The sequence below is a fragment of the Bos indicus genome, chromosome 27 (genome assembly GCF_029378745.1).
Source record: "Bos indicus isolate NIAB-ARS_2022 breed Sahiwal x Tharparkar chromosome 27, NIAB-ARS_B.indTharparkar_mat_pri_1.0, whole genome shotgun sequence".
NCBI classification, from domain to species: domain Eukaryota; kingdom Metazoa; phylum Chordata; class Mammalia; order Artiodactyla; family Bovidae; genus Bos; species Bos indicus.
Window position 1 is genome coordinate 22,860,940 of NC_091786.1, and position 23,687 is coordinate 22,884,626.

The window sequence follows — 23,687 nt, forward strand, 5'->3', positions numbered from 1 at the left end:
CTTTTTATTTTGTAGTTCGTTGTCCTTAGAGGTCAGGCCTAGGAACTATGTATGGGAACAATCTTAGTGATGATATTTTTACTTTAAATTGGGTCCTCCACACTAAATCACTATCCATGTATTAAGCTAGTATGCTTCCATATGAAAGCAGGAGAGCTGGACTTTGAAGAATGATTGAAATTTGGATTCCGAATTAGATAACTTTAGAGGCAAGAAAATAGTTTATAGAAGACAAAGGTTTTTCAGGAAACATTGAGCGGAACAATTTGGTTGAGGAATTCTATTCGCAACCGTCTCAGACGCAGGCAGGCATACCACTGTGGGTGTTCCAGAACCTTGCGTGGGGTACAAATCCATGCAGATCTGTGTCCAGACTCTCAGGTTTAAATGGCCTTGATCCTAAATTTCATCAGCCCAAGAATGACCCTGTAGCTACTATTTCCCATTTTCCAACTTCGCTTACCACTGTGCTGTGTGAGTTCAGGCGCTCAATCATGTTGGAGTCTTTGCGGCTGCTGCTAAGTCACTTCAGTCGTGTCCGACTCTTGGCGACCCCATGGACTGCAACCTACCAGCCTCCTCCGTTCATGGGATTTTCCAGGCAAGAGTACTAGAATGGGTTGCCATTGCCTTCGTCGAGTCTTTGAGACCCGTGTAATATAGCTTGTGAGGCTCCTCTGTCCTTGGGATTCTTCCAGCAAGAATACTGGAGTGGGTTGCTGTTTCCTCCCCCAGGGGGTCTTCCCGACCCAGGCACTAAACCCAAGTCTCCTGCATTGACAGGCAGATTCATTACCAGCAACTGAGCCTAGCAGGCAGCGGTCCATGGCGTCACAGTGAGAAGCCTGCGCACAGCAGCTAGAAAGTAGCCCCCACTTGCCACAATTAGAAAAAAGCCCATGAAGCAACAGAGACCCAGCAGAGCCTAAAAGTAATAATAAGTAAATAAAAACAAATATTCAGTATCACTACTGAACTTCATTACTCTTAATTATTACAAATTATATATTGTTATTAGCTGGATTGATGGTTTATAAATGATTTGTGATATGAGATTGTTCCATCAAATAAAATACTACCAAAAAAAAAAAAGCAATATAAAGCAAACAGGCATAGAGTCTGCTGATTTGTAATAGGAATCTGTGAAACCTCAGTACTCTTGCCTTATAGCACAAAAAACCCTTGTTTTGACCAATATCATGTTAAGTCTCATCCTGAAGTCTCTGTAGAGCTATCAAAATAAAATCCAATCACAAATACTATAACTACTTTGCTGTCTATATTTTATGTAGTAAGCTTCCTCTTCACTGTAAAAACTTATTATTGTCACGATTTTGCATATTCACATGCTTCTACCACACTTCTCTGATTTTTCTTTGATTTACATTAATAAGAAAAATTGAAAGACTTATGGTATAATCTCTTCTCGTTAATTTTCCGTCTCCATAACATTTGAAATCTCTTTTTTGAAGTAATAAGCAGTCTCCTATAGATTGGAACTTGCTTTAAATAAGCATATCTGTGACAAAATATATAATCTTTGTCACAAACTACAAAGATATATCAAGATCCTGAAATTCCCAGGGATTAAGAAAAGAAAAATTACATTCAGTGTAATTTTGATTTCACTGATTTAATCTTTGCTAAGCAACATTTTCATTACAATGAATGCATATGTTGCCTTTGATCACCTTGATATTTAGAAACTTAAGAAATTTATATCCTGCAACTTTATTGAATTGGTTGATTAGCTCCAACAGTTTTTCAGTGTAGTCTTCAACACTTGTTCCATATCCTATGGATGATCCAATTATAGTCATACAATTTTTGTTGATTTCCAGGGAACTTAGGTGCTCTAGTTTCCAGTTTCTGTCACCATTTATTTCGGCTTCCCTCACAGCTCAGTTGGTAAAGGATCCACCTGCAATGTAGGAGACCCCAGTTTGATTCCTGGGTTGGGAGCATCCCCTGGAGAAGGGAAAGGCTACCCACTCCAGTATTCTGGTCTGGAGAATTTCATGGACTGTATAGTCCATGGCGTCACAAAGAGTTGGACATGATGGAGCAACTTTCACTTTCATGTTATATGACAGTTCTTTTCCTTTATGTGACCTCTACCCATATATGGATCTCAGTCATTTCCTAGATTTTCCCACTTTCTTAACTCTCCATAACTTGCACATATATTCACATATCCTTTTTTTCTTCCATAAAGATTTCACTAATGTCTTAAGGAGACTGAATGTATACATTGTGGTATGCAAATCATTTTAAATGAAATATTTGTTGTCGTTTGGTCACTAAAAGTTTGGTCCAACTTTTTTATGACTCTATAGACTGTAGTACACCAGGCTGCTCTATCCATGGCATTTCCCAGACAAGAATGCTGGAGGGAATTGCCATTTCCTTCTCCAGGGCATCTTCCCAACCCAAGGATCCAACCTGTGTCTCCTACATTGACAGGCAGATTCTTTACCACTGAACCACCCGGGAAACCTAAATGAAATATTAGACGTTCTGTTATTTAGATTTATGTTATTATATCGCTGAGTCCTTCTTGATCTCCTGTCCATCCTCCTTTTCTCTTTCCCACCCTCTCAAAAGTAACCACCAAAAAAATTCTTTCATCTATGAGAAAATTTTTCTATAAGAAACAAAGTAGATGGAAAAATGCCCATCATTTTGTTAAGAGTATTTCCATCAGATAATGGAGTTAAACATAAGGACAGGAGACAATTCAAACTTAGTCACCTTTGTGTTTTTAAATCATTACAACATGCACATGTCATAGGATAACAATTTTAATTCAGTTCAGGGTTCTAGTTTTAACACTGCTCCTCATTGTCAAAGAGAATCTTGTGATTTTGTCTTTTATCCTTTGTTACAAACCTAAAGTGAAAAGAGTATTTTTTTTCTAAATAAAGTTTAGGTCAACCTCTGTAGTTTAGGAAAGGATAAGAAAAAGAGAGAGAAAATGAAATTGTAGGAAGGACTAGAGATGTTTTTTTGGATTCTGTAAAAAAGGATGGGACAGAAAAAAATTCAGATTTTTTTCATAGATTTTAAGATATACAAATAAATTGAGCTTCTAAAATTTACTTTGTTCTGCTGGACAGTTTTTTTTTTTTTTTTTTTTTTTACAATGACACCAGTCTGGTGCTGAATTGCATGTCTCTGGTTGTTGCTGCTGTTGCTGGCTGCTAAGCCACTTCAGTCGTGTCCGGATCTTTGCAACCCCATGGACTGTAGCCTACCAGGGTCCTCCATCCATGGAATTCTCCAGGCAAGAATACTGGAGTGGATTGCCATTTCCTCCTCCAGGGGATCTTCCCAACCCAGGAATCAAAGCCACGTCTCTTACGTCTCCTGCATTGGCAGGTGGTTTCTTTACCACTACCACTACCTGTTAGACTTCTGGTAATTAACCAGGTTACAAAAATACTCATCATAAAGTTTGATAGAATAGCCAGGACGTGCAAACAACCTAAATGTCCATGTGTAGAGGGATGGATAAAGAACATCTACATATACATGAGGGGATTTTTTTTTTAACTCAGCCCCAAAACAGAACAAAACAATGCCATTTGCAGCGGCATAGTTGGACCTAGAAGGTCCATACTGAGTAAGTCAGACAGAAAAAGACAAACACTGTGTGATATCACTTATACATGGAACCAAAAAAAAAAAAAAAAGAAGTGTACCAATGAACTTTTTTGCAAAACAGCAGTAGCATCACAAATGTAGAAAAAAAAAAAAAACTTGTGGCTACCAGGGAATGGGAGGGAGGGATGAATCGGGAGACTGAGATTGACATATACACACTACCACATAAGACAGATAAATAATAAGGACCTACTATAAAGCACAGGGAGCTCTGGTCAATACTCTGTAGTGGCCTATATGAGAAAAAGAATCTAAAAAAAATAAAAAAGAGTGGATATATGTATATCCACAGCTAATATACAGGTAATTTACTTTGTTGTACACCTGAAACTAACACAACATTATAAAACAAATCAACTCCACTAAAAATTTTAAAAAAATAATAAAAAATAGAATATTCCTATCATTTGAAAATAAAATAAAATTTGAATGAATAGAAAATAAGGTAAGAGACAATAAGAATAGCAAATTAAATGCCATATTTTTGAGTTCCATAGTCACTATTTCATTCCTACTTATATTCTAGTTGTAAGTAGTAAACGAGAAGTGATTTTAGCACTGTTATTTTTTTGCCCTGATAAAATATTTGTTCAATTCATAAATTTTCTCTCTTAACTTTTACTTATTTTATTAAATGCAAGGTAGTGAAAACATTCCTGTTCAATTTATTTTACATGTAATTAGTGACTATCTGCCATTTCATTTCTTTCTAAAGAATATTTGGGACATGAATTATTAAAACATGCTACTATAAAGCTGCGTCATCTTTTCATCTTTTATCCTCTGTACTTGTGAAGATTAAAAAAGTGATTTAATACCTGCTTGTTTCCGTTTCTTCTATTCTTTTTCTAAGTTTCATGTCGATCTTACAGTGTAAATTACCATATTTTTATTGTATCCTGAAGTAGGAGAAGATGAATTTAACATAATTTATCTGAATGCCTTCACTTACTGCTTTTTTGAAGAAATCAGCACTGATGTAACCACACCGTTCTTGTTCCCTTCATCTGTCTATGATTTGCAATAAACATTGTATGTTGCATTTCACTCAACTTATCATGCTTCTGCCTTATTGACCACAGAGTAAATCAGGAATTTAGAATCAAAATATTCCTGACCATGCGGGATAAAAGAGATTATCAAAGACAGAACTTGAGAGATTATCCAACATAGTAAAAGACTTTTGCAGAAAATTTGATCTTAATAGTTAAAATGTTTTATATTTTATTTGGAATATGGTTTAATTAGCTAGTCAATCAAACACCTAACCGTGTATATTATTTCAAAACTCATGTGATGAATGGATAGGTACAGAGTTGCTATGGGAAAGCATAGAAATTATTAGTTTCGATTAAGAATTTTATGTAATTCTATGATGTTATCACATCTAACTTAACTGTTTTGCTTTAATATTTTATGGACTATGGGGTTTTGTTGTTATGATAGATATGGAAAATAAGTATGTAAAAGCAATAATGAAGACTCCTCTAGCTAGCTTTTGCTACAAATAATAGAACAGAACCATGTGTGCGTGCTAAGTCATTTCAGTCGTGTCCAACTCTTTACGACCCTATGGTAACCCACCAGGCTCCTCTGTCCATGGAATTCTCTAGGCACAGATACTGTAGTGGGTTGCCATGCCCTCCTCTGGGGGATCTTCCTGACCCAGGGATCGAACCCGGGTCTCTTATGTCTCCTTCATTGGCATGACAGGTGGGTTCTTTACCACTAGCACCACCTGGGAAACCCTGTGTTTTTATTATTTCCCTCAAAATTGTGCTTACAAAACACTAGACAGTTTTTCTAGTTTGTACTAACTGGCCGGCCTGGGACTGGATAATCTCGAATGTCCTTACAGGAGTGTCTTGGGTGGCTTTGAGAGCTAAGGATGGTATACCGTGGGAGGTTAGTCCCTGCTTGACCTCCTGATGCCAAATGGTTCCCAGCAGCAAGAGAGAGCAGCCCAGACATGTGCAGATGCTTCCTAAACTTCTGCCTGTGGTGAGTTTGTTAATGTCCCTTAGCCAGTACCAGTTACAAATACCAGTCATATCTGAGCCCAGATTCTAGGGATGGAAAGTTGACTGGCTACTGGTTGAATGGTAAAGACACTTAACAAAGCAGCATACAGCAACGGGAGAAATTGGTGACCACTGTAGGGGCTTCCTAGGTGGTGCCAGTGATAAAGAAGCTGCCTGACAATGCAGGAGATGTAAGACACTTGGGTTTGATCCCTGGGTTAGGAAGATCTCTGGAGGGGGGCAACCATCGGTATTTGTGCTTGGAGAATCCCACGGACAGAGGAGCCTGGTGGGCTACAGTCCACAGGATCACAAATAGTCTGACTAAGCATGCATACATGTTGCAAACAAATGCAAGACTATCATTATTTCTTGTCTGAATAACTTTATTGTTGTTATTGTTCAGGCGCTAAGTGATCCCATGAATTGCAGCAGGCCAGGCCTTCCTGCCCTTCACTATCTCCTGGTGTTTGCTGGAGTTCATGTCAATGATGCTATCCAACCACCTCATCCTCTACCACCCTCTTCTCCTTCTGCCTTCAACCTTTCCCAGCAACAGGGTCTTTTCCAATGAGTTGGCTCTTTGCATCTGGTGGCCAAACTATTAGAACTTCAGCTTCAGTTCCAGTCCTTCCAATGAACATTCAGAGTTGATTTTTCTTTAGGATTAATTGCTTTGATCTCCTTGCTGTCCAAGGGACTCTCAACAGTCTTCTCCAGTAACGCAGTTCCAGGTCTTCTGCATTGCAGGAAGATTCTTTACCTTCCGAGCCACCAGGAAAGTCCTAATAACTTTAGTATGTTTTTATTTTGAAGTTTATCAGCAGCACTTTCTCTGAATACTTAAATTGTATACTCATGCTCTTGTTTAAAAGGTCAAATTTGTTCATCAATCCTAAGGAGGTGGATTTTTTTTTTCACTTAAAGTCAGGTAAAATTCCTAGATTTTTGTTATATTTTCTTTATGGCAGAACTTTGAGTAGCATTTGAAGATATGGACAACCTGTTTATTTGAGTTAATTAGAAAGCCTTGGTTTTAGGGAACTGAATCTTTCCTGAAATTTTAAAATAAGCAATATAAATATTTAAAATGTTGGCTCCTATGATCAAATCAACAAATGTAATTTTATGTGACATTACTATGATTTATAAGGCATCTATCTGCTAATCATTACTCATCTCTTTGAATTTATGTGATTATGTTACCCTTATGATAGTAATATTGGTGGATTATTTGTTGATGTTGATTTCCCTCTGAAGATTTATAGCTTGGGTTTATATTATATTAAGCACCAGCAGATAAGATATATGTCCAATCTATTTTATCTAGACTCTTAATACAACAAAGCACCCTAAGCTGGGATAGATTATTATAATGTCTTGTATGTGCTGTTTGTCTCAGCACTTGATTTAATGAATATTATAGATTTTGATGTAACCACCACAGTTTAACTTCCCTAAATTGCCATTAATTGATCATTTCACTAAGGCTACAAATCTCTGAAATTTGATTGTCTTTTATTTTTTTAATCAGACAATGTCTTACTGCTCTAATATAACCAAATTATGTCTATAATTAATGTGAGAATAGGTGTGCTATTTCCAGAATTATAACTGATGGCTACAATTTTCATTTAACCCAGTTAAAATAACCCTAATGTTTGAAATTGTAGCCATAGAGAACATTTATTAAATACTTTAGCCACTTTTTCAGGAAGGAAAATAAATCCCAAGAAGGATGATACATTACCATAGCAATGGGATGCAGAGCCACATAATTATGAGATACATGTATTTTAGGCTTTTTTTTTCTGATATAAAAATGCACCTATTATTTTCATTTGAAAATGATTTGCAGTATCATTTACAGGGGACCTCATGATTTTCTATTTCTTTCTTCACAAATGTGAAACCATGTTAGAAGTATACCAGACTATACGAATTTTCATTTTCATTATAGTGTTTCAGAAAAATACTAAGAATACATTTGTAAAATAATAAATGATAATTAGAGTAGAAATGGGATTTTTACTGCCTTATAAATATCTTTATTTATTTAAAAAATAACTATAACTATTTGGCCCAACTAAGGGAATAATTTCTATCACCAATGTAGCTATAATGCAACTCCATTTATTATTCTAGTGATAAAAATAACAGTGTAATATTTTTATAATTACTAAAAATTATTGAGTCAATATTGAATTGAGTATGAGTCTATACTTTTTTATTTTAGAATGAAATATTCATTGATATTTTGCTACTGAATGTGATTGGTTATCCTATTATTTTTACTGATAAGAGAACTCTGTTTCAGGATGTCACTGTTGATGTGTTCTGCTTTACTGGAATGTTTTTAGAGGGATTTAGTTTTAACAAAAACACATATATCTTTGGAATTTAGTTTAGCACTTCTATAAATCTACTGGCCCATTATTCATTGAAGCAATGCTTGGTTTTCCATATGAGTATTTAGAGTTTATTATAGAGGACTTCTAGCATGTTGAGTATCCAGGATCTTGTAAGTGTGTATGTTACTGGTTTTTTAAAAAAAACTCATGTCCTTCTTAATATTTTGAATTTCTAATCTTGATATTTTATTTTTGTGTGAGATAAGCAAAGATTCCATTTTGTTTTTAAAATATGTCTATCTTCTGTATTTAAGTTATTTTTCTCATATATGTTTTTAGCAAGTTTGGTTTACCTTGGGCTTCCCACGTAGCACTAGTGGTAAAGAACCCACCTGCCAATGTAGGAGACAGAAGAGACACAGGTTCAGTCCCTAGGTCGGGAAGATCCCCTGGAAGAGCGCATGGCCACCCATGCCCTCCAGTATCCTTGCCTGGAGAGTCCCATGGACAGAGGAGCCTAGCATGCTACAGTCCATAGGGTCTCAAAGAGTCATTGGTTCTTCATTTTAGAAGAACCAAAATTGAAATACTGAGAAGTAACTTTACTATTCTAGATTCTATGTTAAGCCAATTGAGAAGGCCTACATTTTATTCTTTTGGTAAAGGGCTTCCATGAGATTTGATATCATGTTCTCTATAAAATATTAAAAATCAGACAAAAGCAAATCTAAGTGTAGACAGGTAACAATTTATAGTTAATTCCAGAAAAGGAGTTATTAGGCTTTTCAAAGTTGTCTTTGTGAGACTTGAGTCCCTATCCAGGTAGAAATTGTATTATAAACTTTGATCAGAAAACATGAATTAGCTCCACTGAAGAGGGGAGAAACTAAAGAAAATGTGTACAGACTCTTTTTTTGGTTTAAGTAATATGTACATTTGAGGAATTTTATACATAGATCTCAACAAGGTAGCTGTAAGTGGTAAAACTAGATAAACCAGATACAGTGTGTGAACATGTAAGTTCTCCATGCTGTTCAGTCACTAAGTCATGTTCGAATCTTTAGACCCCATGGACTGCACCAGGCCAGGCTTCCCTGTCCTTCACTATCTCCTGGAGTTTTGTAAACTCATATCCACTGAATTGGTGATGTCATCCAAATATCTCATCACAGTGGCTCATCTTCTCATAGTGTCTGTACCAAGTTACATTTCCATCAGCAGTGTCAGAGGGTCCCCTTTTCTCCACAGCGTCTCTAGCATTTGTTATTATATATATTTTTAATGGTGGCCTTCTGGCCATTGTGAGGTTGTATCTCATTATAGTTTTATTTAAATAAAAAATCAGATAAGCTTACCCATATGGCTAATGTCATACTACAGTAAAAGTACCAGATTTGGGGGATGAAATGTATTTATAAATCTCAGAGTCCAGGAGTACTCCCCTCTCTTCCTCCTGTGCATCTTCCTTCCTTCCTGTATTTGGCTGTAAAACTTTCTTATTAATTAAAACATTTTATATATGTGTGTGTGTGTTTTATGTAGTTAATGTTTTAAATAACAATATATATATACACACACATATATATAATAACATGTATATATAATGTTTTAATTAACACTATATATATATATCAGATCAGATCAGATCAGTCACTCAGTCGTGTCCGACTCTTTGCGACCCCATGAATCGCAGCACGCCAGGCCTCCCTGTCCATCACCAACTCCCGGAGTTCACTCAGACTCACATCCATCGAGTCAGTGATGCCATCCAGCCATCTCATCCTCTGTCATCCCCTTCTTCTTCTGCCCCCAATCCCTCCCAGCATCAGGGTCTTTTCCAATGAGTCAACTCTTCGCATGAGGTGGCCAGAGTACTGGAGTTTCAGCTTTAGCATCATTCCTTCCAAAGAAATCCCAGGGCTAATCTCCTTCAGAATGGACTGGTTGGATCTCCTTGCAGCCCAAGGGACTCTCAAGAGTCTTCTCCAACACCACAGTTCAAAAGCATCAATTTTTCGGTGCTTAGCCTTCTTCACAGTCCAACTCTCACATCCATACATGACCACAGGAAAAACCATAGCCTTGACTAGATGAACCTTTGTTGGCAAAGTAATGTCTCTGCTTTTGAATATGCTATCTAGGGTTGGTCATAACTTTCCTTCCAAGGAGTAAGCGTCTTTTAATTTCATGGCTGCAGTCACCATCTGTAGTGATTTTGGAGCCCAGAAAAATAAAGTCTGACACTGTTTCCACTGTTTCCCCATCTATTTCCCATGAAGTGGTGGGACTGGATGCTATACACACAGAGAAATACATAGCTTTGAAATGTAATTCAAATTTATATACCCTTGCCACCCACTCCAATGTCACGATAGAAACATTTCTATCTCTCTAGAGAGTTCTCTAATGCCCAATGCACCCAAATCTTGCTGTCTCACCCAGAGCAAGCACTCTTCTGATGCCACAGATCTATAGAAAGTCATGGATCCATTTTGCCAATCATAGTGTGTACCATTTTGTCTTTTATCTCTCAGCCTACTATTGTTGAGATTTATCCATGTGGCTTCATCATTTAGTAGTTCATACCTTTTAATTGCTGAGTAGTATTTTATTGGATGACCATATCAACCTTTGTCTCTGAATAAAGGTCGTGTGAACATTTCCAGAGATAGGCTGTCAGATCACACAAATTATATGGCTTTGTTTTCCTACCTCTGTCTTTCTGGCCTTTTCCTCCTCTGTCTACCATGGGCGAGATCATGTGACCTATCCCTCCTCCTAGTTTTCCTGAAGAGAACTCTCTTACTTGGAACTCTATAGGCTGTTGCATCAAACCTGATTTTCAAGTCTGTTTTTCCTTTTTGTTTCCCAGAGAAGTCAAGGGCCCACCCTATGCAACCCTGCAGGAATCAGTGCCAGTGCCACAGAAGAGGCATAAAGAGGCATTTAGAAAAGTCACTATCCTGGTGTCTCATGTATAGCTTCTGGGTTTTGCACTTAACGCAGACCTTACCTGCTGTGGCAGGAATAGATTATTTGGTTCGCTCTTCCAAGGAGCAGTAGAAGCAACAAGGTAGGAAGAAGAACAGAGACTATTTTAAGCTGCTGTCTCCAATGATTTTGATATAAATGCCAGTAAGATTTTACTAGAAAGAATGTAATAAACATTGCAAGGAACATTCAGAACATACATTAAAATAAAATATTTTAGGTCATTTTTCTTGGTCTTAAGCTTGAATAAAACGAGCTGTAATAAAATAAGTTCTAATAAACTGAACTCTCATTCATACCAGAGTCTTGAGAGGCAAGGACATTGTGAACCACAACCGAGGATGATTATAAAAGTGAGGAGACCTAGGCTGGGTTCTGCTTGTTATAGCATTGTTACCAGTGTGGGCTAGTGATGAAGCAGCACAGCATTTTAATTAATGACCTGGCTTAATTAGGTGTTCAAATCTATTTATAATTCTCTCAAATGGGTAGAGTTACATAGAAAGTTAGAGAATGCTTAATTATAATTCTCTTTAAAGAGTTTTCTCCATCTCAGATCAATAATTGTCTATAATTCCACCATACTTTCAGAGATCCATGAAATTCAATAGATAATTGATGTTCTTCAGATAGCATTTACAAGCTTAAAGATTTTTATATAGACTGGAGAATTGTTTAAATACATTATTTTGTATTTTAAGAATGAAGCTCTTCCTTACACTATTTAGGAATCTTTGGAGTATTTATATCAAAACTGACTCATTTTGAGAGGGCTAAAAGTTGAAGTTACTGAAGAAGATTCTGTGTAATGTGAAATCATTGTTTATATGTAGATATCAGATGTTTAATTTTGACCCTATGCATTTTATTATCCTAAAGTTTTGTCTTTTTGAAAATTTAAAATGCCACTATTTTCTAGAATCCTTTTCTCTTTGTCTATGGAGATTAGAAAAAAAAAAGTAAAGAACTTTTGAGCACTTATGTATGGCAGGCATAGAGTTTGGATAAAATTTGCATGCATTCACTCTTACAGGTCTCACACTCATTCTCCACAGGGATTTTCCTTCATTTGCATTAGATATGTATAGCTAAATTATGCTTTCTCCCATATTCTTTTGATTGTCTTTTTTTTCAGAGTGTCCTTCTTTAAATCTAAGTTGAAAAGGCCATTTTTGGCTGTATATTTTAGATTACTTCTGAAAAGTTCAATAGGTAAATATATTTTTTATAAATTATTAAGTTTACTTTTCCGCAGGGATATGAAGCTGACCATTTTTTTTCTCTGTGTCCTGAAACCTAAAGATTCATGAAAAGGCTTTTTAAGTTGTGTTTTGATAATATGAATTAATACATTCTAGTATATTTGTGATTTGTATACTAATGCTGGAAAATAATAGAAATATTAATACCCTTATAATGATGCCTGATGTTTATTATTGTATATAACATTATATGTTAATGTATTTATAACTACTTGATACAATCTTGAAGCTTGAAACTGTTAAGTAACTAGATAAGGTCATATACCACGTAAGTAGTAAAGCTGAGATTTGACCCAGATAGAGAGAAGTCTAATCGTCTTTAGTGACATATGCTGAATTACCAGGCTACGTTGCTGAGTATATAATATATGAACATTGAATACTTAGGAGCTAACACACGTAAAGCAGCCTTTTAATTCACCACCAATAGAGAGCCTTCTCACTTGCTACCTTGTTTTTCTATCTTCAGGGTAAGATGAATTCCTTGTTGATCCTGGTTTACTATGGTCCCTTGAATCAATGCCTTTGCATGTATTGCTTCTTCTTCCCTTAATGTTTTCTTAAATTTCACCTGCCTCATCATTATTATCATGTTACTAATTAATTCAAGAGTTGTATTTTTCATTAGTTCTTCCGTATCTGCTTTTGCATCTGTAATTGGGTGGCTGCCATCATGTCTGCTCCATGTTGGTTTATGCAAACCTCCCTGACCCTTGTGTATGTACTGGAATTCTCTGTTCATGTTTCCATTTCCTGAGAAGAAACATTAAAGAAAAACACACGATCTCTTTTATTTACCTTGTGCACTTGAAAATATGTTTGTAAATTTATCAAGTTATTTTATGATGTTTTATAAAATTAAACACGAAATTGGGAAATCTATTTATCATTGTCTTAAGCCTCAAAGCTTGAAATCCTTCTTCTATTTATTGATTTGCCCAGAAAAATAATACATTTTCTCTTGAGGTAATGGACAGGATATCTATTATCTTTCTTCTGCCTGAATGTATTAAAGTAGTTAGGGCTTTTACATAGAAAATGAGGGCCTAAATTACACAGTAAAATTCCTACTCTTTGTATGTGGGAAAAGCCCAGGAAAGACAAGACTGACTCTTTTCTTTTTTTTTTCCTAAAGAAAATATCTGTGTTAAGGAATTCTCATATAGCGAAGTTGTTTTTGAATTTTATAACATAGAGAGAATTGGGGAAACTTGTACATTGAGTCATCTTTTAACTTCACAGAAGGGAGATATCACAAGGTTAAACTATATAAATTGAAAGAGAGACAGCTATTACTATAAATAGCATGTTAAATAGAGAAAACTATTTTCCTGAAACCAGAAAAAAGCTGTTTTTATTTGTTTATTTTTTCACATCCTACAGTTTAAGAGGTATTTTAAACCTAATTTATTAGTGGAACAGCTAATACTTCAAATCGTGGAAACTATATTGAAGATAGGAAGATATTTTGAAATAAGTTTCTTGACTTAGAAACCAAACTCATTCATATCTTAGAGAGTAATAAAACTGTAACCTTTGGGGCTATTTTATTCTACTGGGCAGAGATCTATAATTTAATACATTTCTCACAAGGTCTAAGCCATTAATTTACTGGTAAATATCAAAGTCAAATAGAGGTACATTCTCCTGAATAATTAAATAATGTTAGATAAAGCTTGTAATAAATGCCCTAAAATGACATTGAAAGAACCTGAAGACTACCTTCTACCTTATTTTCCAGTTTAAACATTTCAACATTATATCACACACACACACACACACACACACACACATATATATAGAGAGAGAGATGGATGATATTAAAACATAAAGAACTGGCGAGTGGGAAATAATTCACAACAGCTAATAAGTTTTATGTACCTTCTAAAAAGTTTGTGTGCCTTTTGGCCAAAAATGTTTATATGCTTCATATATAATAATTACTTATGTATTTATAAGAAAACATAAGTACTGTATTAGAGAAATTGAAAAATGTGTGATGAAAAATCTGGAGGAAAAACATTGTGAAGACCAAACCCTACTGGTCAGAGGAGGGAACATGTCAGTGGGAGAGAGGAGCCTGAGATTTCTGTGCAAATCACTTGGTCTCCTAGGGCTTCAGTTCCTCCATATTTTTAAAATCAGGAGCTTCTTGGTGGTTCTTGGGGCTGCCAGGGAAAGAGAGAAGCCCACATCTCTTTCTAGTTCTTTCACTTCATTTTCCTCCTAAGTCCTTGAGCAAAGAGTTCTTTAATGTCCTTTCAACTTTGATTTTGAAGACTTGGTTCTTCATAGTGGGGAGACTTAGAAGACACATGGAGAGTGAGATAGGTAGGCTTCCTCTGTGGGGGCAGTTGTCAGAGGCTCAAGGAGTAGACAGTGTTCTTGGAGCCAGTCCTTATGCAAGGCCCTTCTAAGCTCTATTGGGAAATTCCGCCACTCTTATAGCTGCCTCCTACAACTCATTTGACTGAGTTTTCCTCTTAAGAGTTGAACAGAATATATCAAATTTATATTCTAAAACCGATGATCTTAAGCTAAATTTACCCAAGTTATTCAGTTATTCTCCATTTGACAAATTTATTTGTTTTTGACATAACTTGGCTTAATCTCCCCTGGGCTAACTTCAATCTCTGGGAGAAATGTAACTGGATCTGCAGCTACACTTGGTATTTCAGATTTTTCAATATTGATATAGCCACAGGTAAAACAATGCCTTTTTTTCTCAACAGTATGTTTCTACTAATGTGACTATGATTTTTCTAGTTTTTGACAGCCAAAACACCCTTGTTTCCTGTTTACTTGCAGGCAATTACTCACATGGGTCTTTTCACATGTACTGATAAGCCTATTCTTGCCCTTTTGCTATATATATTTTGCCTTTTTGTCACTGTGATGTAGCACTTTAAATATAACTACTTTTATTTAGTTTTATAAACACAGCACTTTTGTTTTGAGGTATATTACTCATTCTGTACTGTGAGATGTAAAGAATTTGATTAAAATGTCTTATGTGCTCTATCCATATATATGTATTTTTAATTTGAACAGGATAAACCAGAGTACCCTCTAGCATACCTGGAGAAATGTTTCTTCATGTTAACATTAATCTTGCCATATTAGTATTGTATTTTGTGGGGGGGGGATAGTGCTTTCCTCATAAGAACCCACCTGCAATACAGGAGACCCAAGTCCAGTCCCTGGATCAGGAAGACTCCTAGAGAAGGAAATGGCAATCCACTCCAGTATTCTTGCTTGAGAATTCCCATGGACAGAGTAGTCTGGCGGGCGACAGTCCATAGAGTAACAAGAGTCAATACAGTGAACACACTTTGCTGCAACCTATTCAGATCTCACTGTCTCATACAAAAATTCTCATGTTACTCAGTTAAAGATTTGGCAAATACTAGCATCTATTTCTTAAAGAGATGGGTATACCAGACCACCTGACCTGCCTCTTGAGAAATCTGTATGCAGGTCAGGAAGCAACAGTTAGGGGTGGACATGGAACAACAGACTGGTTCCAAATAGGGAATGGAGTACATCAAAGCTATATACTGTCACCCTGCTTATTTAACTTATATGCAGAATACATCATGAGAAACACTGGGCTAGATGAAGCACAAACTGGAATCAAGATTGTCAGGTGAAATATCAATAACCTCAGAGATGCAGATGACACCACCCTTACGGCAGAAAGTGAGGAAGAACTAAAGAGCTTCTTGATGAAAGTGAAAGAGGAGAGTGAAAAAGTTGGCTTAAAGCTCAACATTCAGAAAACGAAGATCATGGCATCTGGTCTCATCACTTCATGGCAAATAGATGGAGAAACAGTGGAAACAGTGACAGACATTATTTTTGGGGGCTCCAAAATCACTGAAGATGGTGACTGCAGCCACAAAATTAAGACACTTGCTCTTTGGAAGGAAAGTTATGACCAAACTAGCCAACATATTAAAAAGCAGAGACATTATTTTGCCAACAAATGTCCATCTAGTCAAGGCTATGGATTTTCCAGTAGTCATGTATGGATGTGAGAGATGGACTATAAAGAAAGCTGAGCACCAAAGAACTGATGCTTTTGAACTGTGGTGTTGGAGAAGACTCTTGAGAGTCCCTTGGACTGCAAGGAGATCCAACCTGTCAATCTTAAAGGAAATCAGTCCTGAATATTCATTGGCAGGACTGATGCTAAAGCTGAAACTCCAATACTTTGGCCACCTGATGCGAAGAACTGACTGGTTTGAAAAGACCCTGATGCTGGAAAAGATTGAATCAGGAGGAGAAGGGGATGACAGAGGATCAAATGGTTGGATGGCATTACCAAGTCAATGGACACGAGTTTGAGTAAGCTCCGGGAGTTGGTGATGAACAGGGAGGCCTGGCATGTTGCAGTCCATGGGGTCGCAAAGAGTTGTACATGACTGAGTGACTGAACTGAACTGAGCATCTATTTACAACATTTCTTTATTCTAGTAATTTATTAATTGAATAATAAGATAAAAATGACTTTAACATCTACTCTTAAAAAGGACATAGACCAGTCAACTGAAATTCTCACTGCTACAAATAGAATAAAGTGGATAAGTTAAACTAATCTGAAAAAGTTTTTTAAAGGTATGAAAGATCTTTGTAATCAGTTAAAAACTAAATGAACTGGAAATATGCAGGGAGGATTTATGAAGAAGACTGATGGTCCCAAACTTTTTTTTCCTTGGAGTTATTGAAAATTTCCTGTGTGAACTATGGATTTGCCTTATTCCACATGATGGACATTTCCTGGTGAATAAGAATCCATTGGCATTTTGTTATTCTTACTGGCCTGATATGGTTGGATGGGAGTATATTGATTCTAAGTATAAAACTATATCTCCCAAAGGGGAGCTAAAGATTTCTGGAACTAGAAAGCTAGACTGAAAAGGTTCAGATGTCAGAATGATTGCATCTTAAACTCTCCAATAATTTCTGGATTCTTAGAGTACAAAGTGCTAATAAAGAGAGGAGGTGACTCTCAAGTAGACAGGTTGTTCCTTCATTAAAACCTTTGGCAGAATTTCCATCCAGGAAGGTGCTTTTCTAAAACCAAGCTCAAAAGTCCCCTTAAACAAGAAAGGAATTCCAAATATCTTTTATGTGGAAGAGCAAGAGATTTTTTCCAGCCCTCAATAAAAGCCTAAAAAAGATCATAATCAAGGAACTAACAAAACCCAGAAAACACTGAGATTTAAAAGCCCAAAGCCCAGCCTTGACCAAAATCAGACTCTCACGGGATTGATGTAATAAGTCCCTCACCTTAACTGAGGCTTCCCTGGTAGCTCAGCTGGTAAAGAATCTGCCTGCAATGCAGGAGACCCTGATTCAATTCTTGGGTACGGAAGATCCCCTGGAGAAGGGATAGGCTACCCACTCGAGTATTCTTGGACTTCCCTGGTGGCTCAAACAGTAAAGAATCCACCTGCAATGAAGGAGATGTAATAAATACTTCACCTTAACTACCTAGTGTGAAAAGGGGAATTTCTTTTCTGGTGTAAGATATCATCTGGAGACATCTTTCATACACCTTATATATTGATACAATGCTTAGCATAGAATTTAATATTACTTGACATGCAAAAAGGCAGGAATAACCAAAAATCAAGAGAAAAACAGACAGCAGGATAAGACATACAGATGATCTCGGTGTTGGAGTAAGCAGAAAAGGTTATTAGCATAATTATGAATCTTATATTAATATCAATGAAAAATAATGGAGAAGATGCATACAAAACTTTCTGTTGAAGGTTGGCAGTACATACAAATTCTATAATGAAAAACTTGTCATTATTTTAAATTATGAAAAAGCATTGTTTGGTTTAATTAGTAGGAATGATGCAGATACTGACAGGCTCAATCCCAGATGGGATAAAATGAAATCAAATAATGATGGGCTTAAATTCAGCCATATCAACACCATATTACATTTAAATGGCATGAAATCCAAGTAGAAGACAAAGATTGTTAGAATGAATAGAAAAAAAAAACAATTGTTTACAGGAGAAGCACCTTAAATTTAAAGAGATGGGTAATTTGTAAACAAAAAGAGAAAAAAACATATACGAGGCACATAATAACTCAAATGAGATCATATAGCTATATTCATTCAAATCAAATAAAGTCTACTTTGAAAAGTAGTGTTTGCCGCTTAGTCATGTCCAACTCTTTGCAACCCCTTGGACTATAGCTGGTCAGGATCCTCTGTCCATGGCGTTTCCTCTGTCTGTGGAATTGAGTTGCCATTTCCTTCTCCAGGGGATCTTCTTGATCCAGGATCAAACCAGGCATCTCCTGCAGGCAGATACTTTACTGTCTGAGCCACCTACTTTAGTATAAGAATATCGTCACAAGAAATAGAGAGGGACATCTGTTAATGATAAAATGGTCAATTCAAGAGGAAGATAGAACAATCCTTAATTTCAAAATATATAAAGCAAAAGTTGAAAGAAATAAAAGGAAAAATCAAACAAGCAACAAAATAGGTTCTAAACCCTAGAAAAATTCTATCACAGTTTTTACTTGACAAGTTTGGAATAAAAACTGTAGTTTAATTCAGGACCTCCAACTATTTTTGTAGATGAAGTTGTAGTAGACACAGCCATAGTCAAGTTATGTATTGCCTATGGCTGCATTTATGCTACTACAGGAAAGTTGATTGGTTGTGACAGAGACCATATGGCCTACAAATCTTAAAATATTTACTGTCTGGCCTTCTGCAAAAGAAAGAAAAAAAGAGTTTGCCAATTCTTGTGTTAAATAATTATACTTCAGCAATGTTGAAAATCAGGATTGAGAATTATACCATGATTATATAAGAGAATGTTGTTCTTATTTTATAATATGCACTTAAGTATTTAGCATAAAGAAATGTGATGTATTAAAAATATTCTCAACTTGTTCAGGAAAAGTAATTTTTATTTACATGTGGAAAAAGTACTGGGAAGATAAGAGGGTAAGTATTCAAAGCATATGTAGATTACTTGGCACTTTTCAAAGTAGGTAGGCTATCTGCTGAATATGAAAAATTCTAGTACTCTCTAATTCTCTTAAAGAGAACTTGAAGTAATAAGCTGAGAGAGTTAAGACAGAGGGAAAGAGATGGACAGTTTCTGAAAAGTGAAAAAAAAAAAAAAAAACAATTTAATTGAACGTACAATAAACTGTGGAATATTCTGAAAGAGATGGGAATACCAGACTACCTGACCTGCCTGTTGAGAAATCTGTATGCAGGTCAGGAAGCAACAGTTAGAACTGGACACGGAACAACAGACTGGTTCCAAATAGGAAAAGGAGTATGTCAAGGCTGTATATTGTCACCCTGCTTATTTAACTTCTATGCAGAGTACATCATGAGAAACGCTGGGCTGAAAGAAGCACAAGCTGGAATCAAGATTGCCAGGAGAAATATCAATAACCTCAGATATGCAGATGACACCAGCCTTATGGCAGAAAGTGAAGAGGAACTCAAAAGCCTCTTGATGAAAGTGAAAGTGGAGAGTGAAAAAGTTGGCTTAAAGCTCAACATTCAGAAAACGAAGATCATGGCATCCGGTTCCATCACTTCATGGCAAATAGATGGGGAAACAGTGGAAACAGTGTCAGACTTTATTTCTGGGGGCTCCAAAATCACTGTAGATGGTGACTGAAGCCATGAAATTAAAAGACGCTTACTCCTTGGAAGGAAAGTTATGACCAACCTAGATAGCATATTCAAAAGCAGAGACGTTACTTTGCCAACAAAGGTCCGTCTAGTCAAGGCTATGGTTTTTCCTGTGGTCATGTATGGATGTGAGAGTTGGACTGTGAAGAAGGCTGAGCGCCGAAGAATTGATGCTTTTGAACTGTGGTGTTGGAGAAGACTCTTGAGAGTCCCTTGGACTGCAAGGAGATCCAACCAGTCTATTCTGAAGGAGATCAGCCCTGGGATTTCTTTGGAAGGAATGATGCTAAAGCTGAAACTCCAGTACTTTGGCCAACTCATGCGAAGAGTTGACTCATTGGAAAAGACTCTGATGCTGGGAGGGATTGGGGGCAGGAGGAGAAGGGGACGCCAGAGGATGAGATGGCTGGATGGTATCACTGACTCGATGGATGTGAGTCTGAGTGAACTCCGGGAGTTGGTGATGGACAGGGAGGCCTGGCGTGCTGCGATTCATGGGGTCGCAAAGAGTCGGACATGACTGAGCGAGTGAACTGAACTGAACTGAATGTGAAAAATGGATTTGTGAGGATACCTAGTAGGATTACTGAGTAATATTAAGGTTCTACTTGAGTTTTCAATTGTGAACCCATTATGATATCACCTCCCTTATTTGTGTGATTATTTACAGCAGTTCTATTTTGTGGGAAAAGGCATAGAGCATTATTACCTAGATATTCACTCAAAGTTTCCATTTCTCAGTCTATATGAACAAAATGGAGAAGGAGTAAGTACGTGGAAAGTATTTGAAAGAGAACGATTATAATGATGAACTAGATAAATGGTATTTGAAAAGAAAGAAAGCACAGTTATAAAGGAATAAGAGATAGGGAGAAGCGTGTCATTCAAAGGATCAGAGGTCTTTCTAAACTGAAACCAGACATTGTAACTGGGGCAAATCAAAGGATGAAGGTGGCAGAGAACACAGTGGAAAGCTTTATTTGTGATTTTGAAGATCTATTTTCTGATTTCAGTAAGCAGCCATAGAGGTCAGTGGCAGAGGAAGAGTTGAGGAAAAGGGGTTGTACATGGAGAGGTAAAATAAATGAGACCCTCGGTACTTAAAATACCAAGAATGATCATAGGACCACAGAGTAAGAGAATGAGCTGGTTTATAATATTCATGAATGTGTGTGTGTGTGTGTGCGTGCGCATGTATGTAAAAGTCACAGTGGGAATGACCAGGAGACGGTTAATGTTGTAAATGAGTACAGGAACAGAAATGAATTAAATTGATAACAGGATTCTCAAAAAATATTTGGTATTTAGGAGAAATAGGAATGATGATGCAGATGTGGAACAAAGATATATAATATACCTCTGACTCTGAGCTACAGTGGTATTTGAGAATTAATAGCTTTTAGGGAGTTTTGTAGGTAGATCAGTATCCATGAGGCTAATCAGAATTCAATTAAAACAAAGAAGGAGAAAATTTTTCTGAATACTGTTTGGGACATACGAAAATTTTCTTCAAGTAGTCAATGTACAACCAACATTTATTGAATTCCTTGTTTTTATAGCATGTAAGAAATAAATGGGGTTTCCCAGGTGGCGCTAGTGGTAAAGAACCCGCCTGCCAATCCAGGTAGACAAGAGACATGAGTTCGATCCCTGGGTTGGGAAGGTTCCTTGGAGGAGGGCATGGCAACGCACTCCAGTATTCTTTCTTGGAGAATCTCGTGAACAGAGGAGCCTGGTGGGCTGCAGTCCATAGGGTCACACAGAGTCATACACAACTGAGCACACACACACACAAGGAATATAAAGAAGACTAGGTTCATTGCCTTTAGCGACAGCCAATATGGCTTGAAGACTTTTTTGATATAGACTAAGATGAATACATTTAGTAATGTCAATGTTGGTAGGAGATTGATGACATTGAAAAACATTAGAATACAGTGCAAAGAAAATATGTATTTATTTGGGCACACTGAATTTGAGATGCAAAAGAATTTTATGTTTCAAGAATAATGTCATTTTTTGTCTCAAGACTCACAAATAGAGGTCCACATATATCTTGAAAGCATATTTTTTGTATTATAGTAAGATGTCATATCCCAATCTCCTCTATATGTTCTAGATTGACCCCAAGATCCTTTGTTGTTCTCTCACATTAAATATTTTTAATTCAAAAAGAGTATTTTTAGTGTATTTTTAGTAAGAGTTGACCGTGATCATCCTGCTTCTGTTTACCTAGTGTTTAGATTTTATGGATCTCTACATAGTCTATGGCTTCCCTGGTGGCTCAGAGGATAAAGCGTCTGCCTGCAATGCAGGAGACCCAGGTTCGATCCCTGGGTTGGGAAGATCCCCTGGAGAAGGAAATGGCAATCCACTCCAGTATTCTTGCCTGGAGAATCCCATGGAGAGAGGATCCTGGCAGGCTACAGTCCACGGGGTCGCAAAGAATCAGAGATGACTGAGCGACTTCACACACACACACACACACACATAGTCTATACATTTGAGTCTCCACTTTTTAAAATTCAATCTGATTGGGTAGTGAAAGGATACTTTGTTTCTGATTCTCAAAGATTTGTAATATATAAAAGTTAAAAATCTACCTGTTGGATAAAAATGTTGCCTAAATTAAGAATAACATAGAAAACTCACAGTAGCCAAAGAGAGTAGAATTCGTGGTGGTAGAGTGCACATCAGATATTTTAAATAATATACATAAAGAATTCTGACATACTGCCTGGCACATAAGCACTCATGAAAAAGTTCTTATCAATATTATATAAACTTATCATTTCATTTAATTATAGTTAGTAATGACAGAGAAGGCAATGGCACCCCACTCCAGTACTCTTGCCTGGAAAATCCCATGGATGGAGAAGCCTGGTAGGCTGCAGTCCATGGGGTCGGGAAGAGTCGGACACGACTGAGCGACTTCACTTTTACTTTTCACTTTCGTGCATTGGAGAAGGAAATGGCAACCCACTCCAGTGTTCTTGCCTGGAGAATCCCAGGGATGGGGGAGCCTGGTGGGCTGCTGTCTATGGGGTTGCACAGAGTCCGACACGACTGAAGCAACTTAGCAGCAGCAGCAGCAGCAGTAATGAGGTATTCATGCTTATGTTGATTATACTAAGTAGAAAACTAAAGTCTCATGGCTTCTCTATTTTAAATTATGTCTTGAATATACCCATTTTATGAAACAATAAAGCTAGGGCTCTATCCCAAGAATATGAATATAAACCCTTTATACCATTTTAGTAATGAAAATCATATAAGGTCTCAAAACTTATAGCTGTGATAAAATATATACCATAGCAAAGGAAAACTTTGTCTTATCTGTAATAATGTCAACCTCATTTGAGGGGTTTAATTATCAAAATAAAAGGACCACTTTTATTCTCTATGTTATGCCATTTTCTTTTCTTATACTTTCTCCCTCTCTTGCGTAACCAATCTTGCCACTGTATGTATGATAATTGGCCAAGCAATTCATCTTTTTATAAGCTTGGCGAAAAAGCCAAAACATATGAACTAAGTGCAATGAAGAAAGAGTCAAATTAATAGTAACAAAAGCCTTAAAAACCTGATTTCTTTGGTGGAAAGAGGTTCAAAGTCAATTGCACAAAAATTTTCTTTACAACCTCAAAACAGTCAGCAGGAATGATCATTATTGGTTGTGGTGTTTTCCAGTGTTGAGTATGACAGT

General features: G+C 36.6%; 1 non-coding gene across 1 annotated transcript; it reads left to right on the forward strand.

Annotated features, from left to right (window-relative positions):
- Positions 1 to 22,254: 22,254 nt before the first annotated feature.
- On the forward strand, positions 22,255 to 22,326 carry TRNAC-GCA (transfer RNA cysteine (anticodon GCA)). The gene has a single exon. It is a non-coding gene; the product is annotated as a tRNA-Cys (tRNA).
- The last annotated feature ends 1,361 nt before the right edge of the window (positions 22,327 to 23,687 follow it).